Source organism: Cricetulus griseus, chromosome 2 (assembly GCF_003668045.3).
Source record: "Cricetulus griseus strain 17A/GY chromosome 2, alternate assembly CriGri-PICRH-1.0, whole genome shotgun sequence".
In the NCBI taxonomy this organism is placed as follows: Eukaryota; Metazoa; Chordata; class Mammalia; order Rodentia; family Cricetidae; genus Cricetulus; species Cricetulus griseus.
Window position 1 is genome coordinate 301,411,371 of NC_048595.1, and position 14,658 is coordinate 301,426,028.

Here is a 14,658-nt window from a genome sequence, read left to right on the forward strand (position 1 = left end):
TTAAGAAAATCTTTTTAAAAAAATAAGTAAACTTTTGTTTACATAATGCACATCATATTTCAAAGGTATTGGGAGCAGAGACTGTCACAATAATTCTAGGAGACCCTGTAGCACTCACAGGACTCTAAGTTGAGAGAGGTGTTATGAGAAGATGGAAGCAGGAAGATTTTGAGTTTGAGGTCAGCCTCAAACGTAATGAGACCGTGTCACAGAAAAGAAAACACATAAAAATGTGTAAGAAGGGGGGCATGGTGGCGCATGCCTTTGATCCCAGCACTAGAGGGGCAGAGGCAGCAGAGTCTCTGAGTTTGAAGCCTGCCTGGGGTCAGAAAACCCTCCAGAGAGATCATAAACTTCAGTTTAGTGGTTTTACCTGTCAGGGCCAAAAATTGCTAAAAAATACTTACAAGTGTCTTTATATAATAGTGGGAGAAATAGTTTGCTGAAATACATTATGAAAAAGCCATACAATGATGCCCTAACAGCTGCATTGTTACAGAAAGAAGCAAATCACTTCATTAACATCTAATGAAAAAATAGACGGATCTCTGTGAGTTCGAGGCCAGCCTGGTCTCCAGAGCGAGTGCCAGGATAGGCTCCAAAGCTACACAGAGAAATCCTGTCTCAAAAAAACAAACAAAACAAAACAAAAAAAAAAAAAAGAAGATAGTGTGCTCAGTATGACTCCTTGAATGTGGAAATCTTATATCCTAAGTGTTAGCCAGAGTTCTTCCTGGGCTATGAGATAATAGATATCCCCGAGTTTCTTCTGGGTGCTCAATTACTTATTTATTTACTTATCTATTTTCTGTTGTGTGTGCACATGTGCATGAGTGCAGCATAGCATGGCCATGGATATTGGAGGGGCATCCTTCAGGGTCCCCTTCTTCTACCATATTGGTCCCAGGAACTCAGGACATGAGAATGGATAGGAAGCACTCTTAGAGGTGGGGCCACCTCGCCTGCTCTACATAGTTAGAAGTATCCACAGGAAACTATGGAAACAGATTCATGCTCGTCCCCTTTCTCCCCCGCCCCCACCTTCCTCAGCCTCTACAGTGCTTTCACAGATGGGTGTCACCATGCCTGGTTGTTTCATTTTATTTTTTAAATTATTATGGGCAATCCAAAATGGTATCCTCAGGACTTACAATTACACCATAACTTAAAATAAAAAAATTTAAACAGAAAGCAAATCTGTGAGCAGAATATTTTCTGTCTCTGTTTCTGTTACACATGTATTTATCTCAAGCAAAATAGCATTTCTTAAAATGGTATTTTTATTTCTTAAAATGAATACTGCATGCCAAAAGAAACTAATATTAAGCATAATAATGAGGTCAACAAGAAAAACAAAGGTGGGGTACTACAAGCCATGTTTCTCCATTATCCTTAAATAGAATGTGCAGGGTTTGTAGATTCAAATTCCTCTTTCAGAGAAAGCCAGGTGTATGGCGCATACCTGTAATCTCAGTGCTGAGGCAGAAGGATTGGCACTCTGGGTTACATTGTGATGTGCTCTTCCAAAGAAAACTGAGCAAGGAGCTAGAAAGATGAGTCACTGAGTCACTGGATAAAGTGATGCTCAAGAATGAGGACCTCTGTGGGAATACCCAGCACTCATAAAGCCCAAGGGTGTGGCTTGCATCTGTGACCCCAGTGCTGGAAACAGTGGCTGCCAGGAGCCTGACCAGCCAGCCTTGCTCAGTTTTGCTGAGAAAAGTCTCAAAAAGTAAGGAGGGGAGCAAAAACAGATACCTGATATTGAAACCTAGCCTCCACACCCTCACAAAGGTGAGCACATTACCTCCCGTGTGTGTGTGTGTGTGTGTGTGTGTGTGTGTGTGTGTGTGTGTGTGTACAAATGAAGAAAGAGAGAGAGAAAAATAAAGTGAAACAAACTCCAAAGGATATTCAGCACTGTACACACAAACATCCCACAGAAACTCTGGGTCCTTTATGGCCTGAGACTTACTGATGAAGGATTATATTTGTGGTGACAAACAAGTAACAGAGCGAGTTACTTCCTTAATCTCAGCTGCATGTGAAAAAAAATTAGAATGTGAAACTTAGCCCAGCCTCCAGGCCTGTAAAAGCACATTCACCATTTAGAGCTGTGATGAAACTTCATTTAGTCTATTTCACACACCAGTCCCCAAATCCACTTCTTGTAGAAAAGTTTCTGATCTTCATGTGAGCTCTCCTGGTGTCCCTACTTGAAAGATGGCTAGCATTTGTCCCACAGGTCTAGCGACTATTCGCTTCTGTGGCCGAGATGAAAGTGAGTTACTAAACTTCTGCAATTTCCAGGAAATAGCCAGTAGATAGGATTTCCTACCAGTCCTGGTTCTTAAAGCTTTGTCTTGCTACAGTCTATCTGTCAGGGACAAAGAGCTCCCAAATAAGTGGCAACAAGCCATTAACACAAGGAAAACAAGCTAAAATGGCTCACACTGCGAAGGTAGGCACAACGCACACTGCGGGACTCGCCACTTAGTCTAGACACTTCAGTCTCGCTTTCACAAGCAGGACCTTTTGATAGAACTATCTCAAAGTGAGTCCCCACACTTTCAGGATGTGGTCATGCCTGTCAAGCAAATTCTGTCTGTCCCTAGATCAGTAAAGTGTGACTTGGCATCCCCAGTGATAGCCTGACAAGAAAGCAGTGTGTGTTGTATCAGAAAGTACCACTCCGATCCGCAGACGCCCAGGGCAATGTGATTCATCACTTACACAGGGTAGCTGTGCAGAATGTCCCATCTTCTGATTGCTGAGTCACACGGCTCTGTGAGCTTCCAGGAGACACACACTCCACACTCCACTTAGACAATGCCAGACGTCAGCTCAGATAGCCCGCGCCAACGCTGTTAGCTTGGATAGCCTGTGCCAGCGCTGTTCTGTTCCATCCTCTTTGCTCCATACTGTCCCAGTGGCTTCAGACTTCGGGTTCCTTTACTCTGAGGGAGCCTGTCCAGCTAACACTCAGAGACTTTAGCACACGAGGTCCCAAATTCCTCTCCCAAATTTTCTCATGGTAACAATGTTTTGTTTTGTTTTTTTTCTGACTTTTTTTTTTTAACGTCTTCAATGTCAGCAAACATTGTTTGAACACCCACTGTGGGAGATGCACAGAGGAACAGACCAGAGCTAGTTAGAAGACAAATAAGACAGAGACCTTGCCAGGCATGCTGGCACTTGTCTGTAACTTCAGCATTTGGGAGAGATTCCTTGTGCTTAGGAGCTTACAGTCTAGTGAAGACAACAGGCGACCAACCACAGTACATGATGTTCTGGTTCTGAGACAGGTGAGCACACAATGATGTCAACAATGCTCTGGACCTGCATCCTGGAGGAGGGGAGGGGAGGAGCCCTACTGCTCACATTGCTCTTTGAGAATGAATGCTCTCTTGAAGCAACTGCAGATTCAGGAGGCATCAAAGGAATACAGAAGATGGGAGTTTCTGAAGGGCTTTTCATATCTAATGGAGATGTGCATTTCTACTTGTCTGCCAGCCTTTACCTGGTTTGACCTGGGCACTCTCTGCCAGTCTGTCCACTGTGAGTGCTACTGCTGCCTGCCCTGCCCCCTGCTGATCCTCTGGCACTCCATCCCATGTGTCAGATGAGGACTCCTTTCACATTTCTTGCCATCCATAAGCCGTGCTGTCCAGTCCAGACAGCTGGCTTTGGCTTTAAAGACTGCCTGGCTTGCTTCTCTGCCAGTCCGTTGAGGAGTCCAACATGCCGCTTGATGTCACATGGGCCGCAGGTGTTGTGGATGGAATTGCTACAGGAGCTGGATGTAAATGATGTCATTGGGCAAGATGAGACTCGGCATGCCCATGTTGTATGTCCAAATGCTGAAAAGATGTTGTAAATAAGGAGAACAAGCACAAACTGATCTAAACACTGAGCATAAGCAAGGAGCTATCCTGGACACAGGGTGAAAGTATCCATTCTCCCAGTAATACCATCCTTGTGTTAGAAACCCATTTTGTAGAATAAAGAAATGAAGGCTCAGAGAGACTGACCTATGTAAGATTTCACAACTCCACAACCCCCCCCTCCCCACACACACTTTGCACTTCTGAGGATAGAAGCCAAGGCCCTACAGATAAACACACTAAGCATTGAACTATATAAACAGTCACTGATGCTTGTTTGTTTTTAATCTGAACACAAATCAATGTGATCTTTCAACTTTTGGACTGGTTCACAGCAGGACCCATGAGATATTAGCATTGTAATAAGATTTCTGATTCCATTATCAGTTTTCTAGGATTAAGACAAACTTAGGGCATTTAGCCTGGGCCTATGAAGTCATGTTCAGAAACATGCTACCAATCTAAATCAGCTGGCTTGGAAAGAAGCAAGAAAGAAATCCTAAAATAAAGGTCATCAGATAAAAGTGTAGTTAAATATAAGTACATTCCCAGAACTTCTGATGTTAAACAATAAGACATACACTAGGGAAAAGATGTGGAGAACTGTGCCTGTTTTTATGACTTGTTTATGTCTGTGGGGTTTTTCCTCGGGCCTCAGAACAATTTACAACATTGCCAACAGCATTCAGTACATTCAGAACACGATCATTCCGGCTGGAGCTGACTGCAGGCCATGCTTGGGACAGTACTGAGGACGGCTGTCCATCAGACAAGGGGGTAAGTCAGGTTCCGTGAGTGAAGAGCCGAGCAGGGCCATTTTAAGTAACATGGTTTATGTAAGTGTGTGATCTAACGGTCCCACTGGAAGTGGGTCAGAGAGGAGCTGGGAGAACCTGGGCCCTTTACCACCCCAGTGACACCTTACAGTAACTTTCCTTCACATCTCTGAGAAGGTGGCCCTGTGATGAAACACCACCAGGATTCAGTTCAGTCTACTGTATTCCCCACACTTTCCTTGTTTCTAAACAAGGTTTTCCCTTTCATTTTAATATGCTAAACTAAACAGGACCCAGCATTTGACAGAGTATGATAACTTTACTATTGGGACTAGGAAGAAAAGATGGGATAAAGAAAAAGATCCTTCTCGCATCTCACAGCTGTGATTCAGTTCTGACTCAAAAGGAAGTGTGCCACCTACTGAATCACAGAAACCACTTCCTGTGGCTGTTTGGTTTATTCTGGAGGCACCAGGCCAGAGCCTGCCCTGCCCTGACCCTTGCCTGGCTCTCCAGAGCCAAGGCGTTCACAGCTTGAGGTGGTTTGGCCTGGGACTCTTGAGAACATTGCATATTGAATTACAAGTGTTTCGTTTCCTAGCAAGGACTCTTTAGCAACATAAAAATGAGCGTGTGTTATTTGCAAACCTCTGAATCATTACTCAACCTGAATATCCCTAACTTTTTGCAAGGTATATATTCTGGATGACCACTCTCCAGAGATCTGAATGTACAATGGCTCGGTTTTTCTTGCTGGCAGCTTGGGCGGGTTGTAGGGTAGCACTAGCTCCTTGAGGCTTCACGGGAAGCCTCTAATCAGTTCTCATTTGTTCCTGTGCTTTGAGCAAGTGATCAGAAGTTGCCATGTGCTCTGCTGGGTTGGGGAGGAGATGGAGTGGTGTGCGGGACCACAGTGCATAGATGTTGGATTCCAAAATGTCAGCACCAAATAGACTAAGGTTTTTTGTTGTTGTTGTTGTATCTTAGGTGGATATGGAGATTCCACAGTGCCTCAGTAAATTCAAAGTCTCTCAAGCAGCAAAGTTCCAGAAAGGCAGTTCTGCATGTATGTCAACACCGCAAATCATGGGGATCACTTCTGAAGATAAAAAGGTCTGCCCTTCAGAATGTACCACACTCCCTGAAAGCAGGGGCCTGACCACTCTTCTGCCCTTCCCTGCTCCTCTGAGGAGTGAAAGAACTGCAAACCTGTGATGCAGTGAGTAATTTGCCCATGTCAGCCAGCCGCTATGAGATTTCAGTAAAACAGCATCCAGGATGCTGCTGCGCACCCACCTCCTATCAGCCTACTTTTGTTATCATTGCCCCTTCCCATCTTCTCCTATGACTTTGGTTGTGTGTGATAAGGCCAGCCATTTCCTCAGGGTCTGACTGATAACCTTATGTTTAATGATGGAATTCTGTGACTACACTGTCTCATCCTGCGTAAACTCATGCCTTTCTTTGGAAAAATCATAAAAATCATTAAAATGATCAAAGGCTGAAATGCTGCATCAAAAAGATACTAAGTTCAGTGCTTAACAATTAAATATATGTGAGTAATTTTTTCCAAATGTGAGATGATAATAATTAGCATCGTCAGAAGTATATGTGACCTACATCAGATTAGTCTTTCTTTGCCCTAATGCTGCTGTTCACACATCTGACATGAAGGAGAAGACCTAACCCTCTGTTTTCTCAAGCCAGTTTAAGACTGATGTACTCTGCTTCTCCTCACCTGTCAGTCACATCATTTGACTCAACAGTGAACACAGACCACATTTTAACTTGTGCTTTCAAAATCCAGGCATTCTAAACAATGTTTATTAAGTATTCATGGCAAGAACACAGGAAGATAAATTGGTTTGCAGTAATCTTAGAAGCCTGACAATACTGAAACTTTCATCTGCTTGTGCAATTTTGTTAGCTTGTGTTTTCATTAATCACTCCAAGTATCTGTATCTAGTATATAACCTGACCTATAGTAAATGTTAATCACTATTTTATTAATAAACTTTAGAGTTACCCCTCCAAATAACAAAAACCATTAGATTATTCTATTTTCTATGCTTTTGTTTTAAACAATTTTTATGAAATAGTCACACACATGTCATCCAGAAAGAATACAATTTTTTGTCATTAATCTTTTAAAGAGGTCTCATGTAGCCCAAGCTGGCCTTAAACTCACTGTATAGCTGAATCTACTCACTAAGATTTCATGTATGTGGCAGCACACCTGGTTTAATATGGTAACCAGGATGGAACCAGAGCTTTGTCCCTGCTAGACATGCAGTCTACCTACTGAACTACATCTCCAGCCTCTAAATGTTTTATTATGTTACTTTTGGTTGGATGTCACAGCGAATTATATTGAACTCTTGACCAGCCTATTTTTTCCATTGGAATATTGGCTGGGATAAGAAATAACATCAAGGAAAAATTACTCTTTGGCAGGAAAAAATGTCCTTTCTAAATTCTTGTGTGTTTTGTTTTGATTTTTCCTTAGTGACTGGAGGCTAGTTTCAATCCATGCCGACACAGATTCCAAATTTTCAATCTGGTTTTCCTGAATACTGACTGGGTGCCAAGAATGAGACAATGAGACAAATCACCACCAACACATTTAAATTCACATATGCACATGCATGTACACATAAACACATATGCAGAGATACACATACAGAGAGAAAAACACACTCATGGAAACACACAGACACACAGAGGTACACACACACAGGAAACACACAGAGAAACACAGAGATAGTGTACACAGAGAGAAACACACAGAGAAACATACAGACACATACAGATACACAAAGACATACAGAGATACACACAGACACACATAGAGGCACAGATATATACAGACACACTAACAAAGATCTGTAGATACATACAGATACACACATAGAGATACAAATAGGGATAGACACATACAGATAGACAGAGACACACAGATATACAGACACACACACACACACACACACACACACACACACACACACAGAAACACACACATACACCCAGAGATACCCATAGGCACAGGCAGAGATATACACATACAGGTACATACTCAGATACATATGTGCACACTCAAGCACAAGCAATACCTGAGTCCCAGGTGTATCTACTGATTTGTATGTTTCTATTCCTTCTAACATTTACCCTCAAATTTGTTGCATTTTAAACTTTCAAATGGAACCATTCATTATACCCCTAGATGATATTCAGGCATTCTTCTCTGAAGTGATGATGGTCAGTGTATCCTAGACTCTATAAAAAACACTGTCATGAAACTACTCATTGAAGACAACTGAAGATGGAGGTTTCTGTCCCGCCTGACCCCACAGCCGCTTTGCCCCAAATAAACACACAAAGACTTATATTAATATCTTCTTAAATAGGTGGCTCTGGAGCATATGAGATCAAAGATCTGTGATGTGAAATATGGCTACATATGTCACAATGAAATCAATAATCCAGCTACATATTAAAGTTTCTTATTCTTTTTTTAAAAAAGGCTTATATTAAGTATATACTATTTGGCCAATGGCTCGGGCTTCTTATTGGCTAGCTGTGTCTTAATTATTAACCCATTTCTATTAATCTATATATTGCCACGAGGCTGTGGTTTACCCGTAATCTGGCATATTATTCCTTTGGCAGCATGGTGTCTCTCTCTGCCTCTCTCTGTCTTTCTCTCTCCAGCTGTCTCCTTGTCTGGTAGCCCCACCTATGCTTTCTGCCTGGCTATTGGCCAATCAGTATTTTATTCATCAACCAATAAGAGAAACCTATATACAGAAGGATATCCCCATCAGACAACCAGAATCTGTTTTTTTTTTGTTTTTGTTTTTGTTTTTTTACTTTTTCTTTTCGAGTCAGGGTCCAGGCTAGTCTCTACATCACACAGGCTGGCCTCAAACTCACAGCAATCCTCCTGTATCATCTTTCTAATTTTAGGGTTATAGGCATGAGCTACTAAGCCCTACTCTCTACTTTTCTTTCATCAACACTGAAAATTTTAATGTTTGGGGAAAAGCAAGAATTGTATTTATTAAAGAAACAATGATTTTGTGTTGATCTAGAGAATCAAAAAGGAAGTAAATAGTTTTGGCAATCTGAAGAGAATCACAAGTTTAGTGCAGTGGGTAGCAGTGCCCTGAAGGATGCACAGGACAGCAGTGCCCTGAAGGATGCAGAGGAAGGCAGTGCCCTGAAGGAAAAGGTGTCTGGCTGGACAGCTAAAAGAACACACATCCATATCTAGTACCTTGACCATCAAGGTTGGGTGAAGCCCAGCTCTTCAGTGATGCTTCGGGAGGTTTGCCTATTCTGAGATCTGTTTCTTCAGCTATTGACTCACAGCTGCTGAACGTTTGCTACTTTGCTTCCTAAAGGTTAGCTCACTATGTTTTCCATAATTCCCCAGATCCCAAGACAGTGACGGCCAAGTCCCCCTCATTGACAGTGCGACTCATCTTGTGTGGTTTTTCTCACTAGCTTGGGGGAAGGGCACATTCAAAGGCACTTTCAGTCAGACTTTAAGGGGCATTTAAGGTCATTTGTGCTCTTGGTAAAGAAGGGAGAATGTCAGAATAGACTGATCTAATCACTTATCACCAATTTTGTTATGTGGGCATAGTAACTTTTCTGGTATTAGTTGACATTTGGTGAATTAGGTACAAAACCCTGTATGAATGTGTGTGTGTGTGTGTGTATGTATGTATGTATGTATGTATGTATGTATGTATGTATGTGTGTGTGTGCACGCGTGCGTGCACACGTGGGCATGCGTGTATTTGTGTACTCATGGATGTGCATGCATGTGTGCATACTTGTGAAGGTCAGAGATCAACCTCAAGCCTTTCTCCTTTGGAGCTATCTACCTTGTTTTCTCAGACAGGATCTCTGAGTAGGACCTGGGGCTCCATGGTCAGGCTAGGCAAGCCCTTGGGAGGCCCCTGTCTCTGCCTCCCAGCTCTGGGCAAATGTGCAGACTTTTATGTGGGTGTTGTACCTCAACCTGAGGTCCTCTTTCTTGTACCACACCTATTTTACTAACTGAGCTGTCTCTCCAGCCCTTTTGTTTTGTTTTGTTTGTTTGTCTTTTTGAGACAGAGCTAGGCAGCTGGCCTTAAACTCATGGAAATCCTCAGGCATCAACTTCCCAAGTCCTTGTATTAAAGGTGTGAGTTGCCATGTTTGGCTACAGTAGGCCATTTATTGACACATGTAGCCAGAAGTCTGGAGAAATGGAAGATCAGTGACACCACAGTGTCCCAAGGTTCCCAGCACACTTTGCTGTCTTGAAACTCAGTGTTGGGTACTTCCTAATGCTAAGCCCCTCTGTTGTGTGGCTGGTCACTGTTTCCTCTTCAGTGTAGGCAATGCAGTAGGAATCCCTTTACAAACAGTGGAAAGAAATTCTTTTTGTTAGCCTGACTTTGGTCAGTTGCTTATGTCCACAACAGTAGTTACAGGGTGGCGGGGCTTGTCCCCCTGAGCCTCGAGGATTAGCATTGTTACCAGTAATTCAGATGAATTAGAGTTTACTCCAGAGGCTAGACAACTCTGGAACCACACTGCCAATTACATATGCTCGACAAGCAGGCTGAAATTTGGGAAGGCCCACTGCAATGTACCCTGTAGGAATACAGAATTTGTGACTGAGCTATAGGAGGAGGTGGGACAGTGAATGGTTTGCCCAAGATCACAAGCGAACCTAGCCACCCTCCCATCTCAAGGTTCAGGATCTGCTGTGTGTTTGCGAGAGCTGACAAGGCCATAAGGAGAAACTCTACTGAGAGAGTCCACAGCATCAACTATCAGGAAGAAATGTCATTTTATCAACTTTTCCTGCCCCCCTCCTGCTGAAGGAGCAGTTTTTTTTATTATTTTATTATTATTATTTACATAATAATCCCAGTTATCCCTCTCTTCCTCCTCCTATTTGCCACTCCACCTTCCCCTACCTACCCCCTGTACTCCTCATCAAAGATAAGACCTCCTATAGAGAGTCAACGAAGTCTGTCCCATCACCATGTGGAGGCAGGACCAAGGCCTTCCCTTCCTGTGTCTTGGCTGAGCAAGGTATGTCTTCATAGGAAATGGGTTCCAAAAACTCAATTCATGCACTAGGGATAGATCCTGGTCCCACTGCCAGCGGCCCCACAAACTACCCAAGCCACTCACTTGTCACCTACATTCAGGGGGCCTAGTTTGGCCCCATTCAGGTTCCCCAGCTGTCAGTCAAGAATCAGTGAGCTCCAACTAGCTCAGATCAACTGTTTCTGTGGGTTTCCCCATCATGGTCTTGATCCCTTTGCTCATTTATCACTCCTTCCTCTCTTCATCTGGACTCCAGGAGTTCAGCCCAGTGCTTAGCTGTGGATCTCTGCATTTTCTTCCATCAGTTACTGGATGAAGGTTCTAATGATGACAATTAAGGTAGTCATCACCTGATTACAGGGGAAGGCCAGTACAGGCATCCTCTCCACTATTGCTTTAAGTTTTATCTGGGATCATCCTTGTGGATTCCTGAGAATTTCCCTAGTGGCAGGTTTCTTGCTAATACCATAATGGTTCCCTCAATCAAGATAATTCTTTCCTTGCTCCCCCTCTCTGTCTGAAGGAACAGATTTTAAAGTGGAAATCATGAAGGATTTTTCTCCAAGCTCCACTGCCCAAGTTTCTACTTGTTAGAAAAGCAGGATTCTGTCAGGCATGGTGCCTTATGCCTGCAAGCCTAGTGCTTACAAGGCTGGGACACGGGAATCCTGGATCAATTCAAGGCAATTTCACCTGTGTACTGAGTTCCAGGATAGCCTGGACTATGTGTGGAGACCCTGCCCAACAAAATAAAGCAGAACACAAATGCTTGCTTCTACCCCAGTTCTCTCAAATCAGAGCCTCTGGGGGTGAAGAATAATAGATACAAGAACAAGCTAGAGTTCAGCAGCCGCCAGTCAAGCACACTGATGACAAAGACACTTTTATTTGTTGGTATTTTTGAGGAAACAAGTCTGTTGTTTCTCTTCCATATTGACTTCCATCTCCAGGAAAATGTTCACATCCAGGAAAATGGCAGAAAGGAAGACAAAGTTTTGTTTGTTTATTTTTTTAATTCAGAACCATATCAAAGGATCCAGGCTCAAATGTGATACAGACCGACACTGATGGTTCTTTGAAAATATACAAGGGTTTGAATTTATTTCCAACAAGACTAATCTCAAGGTGACTTATAGATTAGATAGGAAACGGAACGGGGAATTTATAGACTATAAAATGGCCCAGGAAACCTTGGAAGTGCCTATCACAATGCTATGCAGACAAAGTCACCTGGAGGCATGTCTTTAATAACTTGAAGACCTAATATCATTTCAGAGGATGATACTACATGAAGACTACATGCTATGCTTACTAGATGGCCCTCAACATCCCCTCCCACTCCCCTCCTTCTCCCTACCCTCCTCCTCTCAGTCCCTCCCTCCTCTTCCTCTACTTCCCCTTTCTCTTGTTCCTCCTTCTACTTACCTTGTTTTTCTTTTTTCACTAAAAAAAAAAAGAAAAAGAAAAACTTGGATACAATGGCTTGTTCCATAGCATGAAAAATAAGGAGAAGCCGGGACAACTGTAGATTTCACAGAGGAATGTGACACACCCTGGTCAACAAACAATAGATTAAAGAAACCTGTGGTCTGAAACTTCAGGCTAAATAATGTTTGCTAACATATTGAAGAAATGTGTACATATTGCTAAAAGCTATAAATCAATTTCTGCTTTTGTTTTTCTTGCTCAGCATCTCCAAAAGAACGGAGCACCTATTAGTCACAGGGAAACATCTGTAAGATGTAGCAACTGGTGTCACCTCTGTGTGGATCACAAGGTTCTTGGCAATCGCTTCCATACCAGACCAGTGAGTATTGTTTTTCCTCTTTCCAGATGGATAAAGAAGCAAGCTGGAGATAAAGGCCTGCTTCAGCAACACATATTTCAGTCACCCGTGAGAAACAATGGCTGCCAGTCTTCTCACCCTTCAGCAACAAAGAGCTTTCAAGCTCTTGCTGTCAACAAGCGTTCTGGGAAGAGTACACTGGCTGAGAGGCACAAATGGTCCACCCCCTGCAGCATGGACTCTGCTTTCAAAGTCAACCAAACCAGAACATCACAAAATGTATCTGTACTGAATATGTGCAGACATGTACCCTCATTATTATGCTCCAAACAATATGCTGTAATAACTGTTTCATAGTATCGACTCTTACAATTAACCAGGAGCAGAAGGGAGGATGTGCCTACAGGGCATGCAAGTACTGAGGTACTTGTACAAAGGTTCTGAGTGTCTGCTGATTCGGGCGTCCTAGATAGATATCTGCTGATAGGTCCTGTACTCACAGAACCCGAGAGGTGTCAGGATGATGAGGAGTTCAAGGTCAGCCTCAGTTTCACACTGAGTTCAAGGCCTGGGCAATATGAGTTCTTGTCTCATAAGACAAAACAACTCAAAATCAGTCTGAAACTGAGGGGCTCACCCTACTAGCTCTAACCAAAAGAGACAGAATAAAAACAATGTTTTGGGGAAGCAAGGTCCAAAAGAAAAGATATTAAAATAGCTAATTTTAAAGGGATATTTTTATACACATAGCAAAACAAAAGCCATTTTGTTTTCCCTTAAGGGGCAATTTTTATCTTTATTGTTATTCTTTCATTCATTAAAGTGATTGATTGATTGCCTTCACTGTACCAAACGTCAATATACTAGAAATAGAAAACAATAATTAAAGCTAGAAATGTTTATAATAATAGCTTGCTTAAAGGATGCTGATTATTATTGGTTAGGGGGAAAATATCAAAACCTAATGTGAACTAGCGTTATCTTTGGGGCCACATCCATTACTAGTACATTTGAAGTTTATTTGTTGCTATTTGGCCTCCTCATCTGCATGGTGATACTTCCACCAATGAGAATGGCCTTAAACTCACTCTTCGGGTAAAAACTGCTGGAGGTGACAGCATTGTGACTGTTTCCCCCCCCCCACACAACCAGACAGGGTTTCTCTTTATAATAGCCCTGCTTGTCCTGACTCTGTAAACCAGGCTGGCCTCAAACTCAGGCCTGCATCTGTCTCCCAGTGCTGGAATTAAAGGCATGCACCGCCACGACCTAGCTTTTTGCAGTAATCTTTTAACAGTGCTTTTTTTCACCATTTACTGACATGGTAGAAAGATGAGTGAAATAAAAGACATGGTATGTTAATATGGTTTTAATGACAGCAGAAGTTGTCAGTTCTGCCTCTCCATGCTGTTTAGGGTGGAGTGAGACAACATACTGAGAGTCCATGGCTCCAGCCTGTAGATGATGGTTGGGAAGCAGTCATTCTAAGAGTACTCAGTGTTAATGCCAGTTCCCACTGGTGATGCACTCAGATGTGAGGAAATCTTCTGGGCCAACAGTGGGAGGGAAGTGTTGAGGCAGGGTGGAGTGATGCAATATTTCTTAGTGTTGGTGAGGTTTTGCAATTTGTTTTTCAGTCTGCTTGGACATCCAAAAAGGAAGACTCGTGTGTCAACAAGCACATGGAGTGAAGCTTAAAATCCTTGGAACAGAGAGGCAGAGTTTAAATGTGAGTTTACATTCATGTTCATGTCCCTTGATGAGAAGTTAGCTGGAACAAACGTTCAGTCTTGAGAAATGCTAATTTTTCCCTGACAGGTTTACTAGCTGGCTTCCTCCAAACACTTAAGCATAAAGAATGTCTAATCTAGTAAGAAGACTTTCTCCCCAGCCAAATTGGGAACCAGGGAAAGAAAGTTCAGATGTTCTCACTCGTAAGTGTCTGTCATGTATGTGGTCAGTACACGCAGGGACATGGCCAGCCTGGAAGCAAGAAGCTGCAGCGTGCTTCCGGAACTAAAGTATGAACGGCACAGATTGGAGAGCTGAAAAAGCAAAGTCACTCATCTCTTATAGTCCCCACCATAACTTAAATGTGAGC

General features: G+C 42.7%; 1 long non-coding RNA gene across 5 annotated transcripts in view; it reads left to right on the plus strand.

Annotated features, from left to right (window-relative positions):
* The first annotated feature begins 5,131 nt into the window (after nucleotides 1-5,131).
* Nucleotides 5,132-14,658, plus strand: part of LOC103161938 — a 29,485-nt gene continuing 19,958 nt past the window's right edge. For 2 of the 5 annotated variants that reach the window (XR_004768503.1, XR_003482552.2), the window contains exons 1-6: nucleotides 5,132-5,352; nucleotides 5,648-5,879; nucleotides 10,661-10,753; nucleotides 12,462-12,578; nucleotides 14,195-14,286; nucleotides 14,376-14,491. This is a non-coding gene — a long non-coding RNA (uncharacterized LOC103161938). Of the gene's footprint in view, nucleotides 5,353-5,647; nucleotides 5,880-8,748; nucleotides 9,061-10,660; nucleotides 10,754-12,461; nucleotides 12,579-14,194; nucleotides 14,287-14,375; nucleotides 14,492-14,658 lie in introns of all 5 variants that reach the window. The other 3 variants (XR_004768504.1, XR_004768506.1, XR_004768505.1) reach the window with 3 other exon arrangements.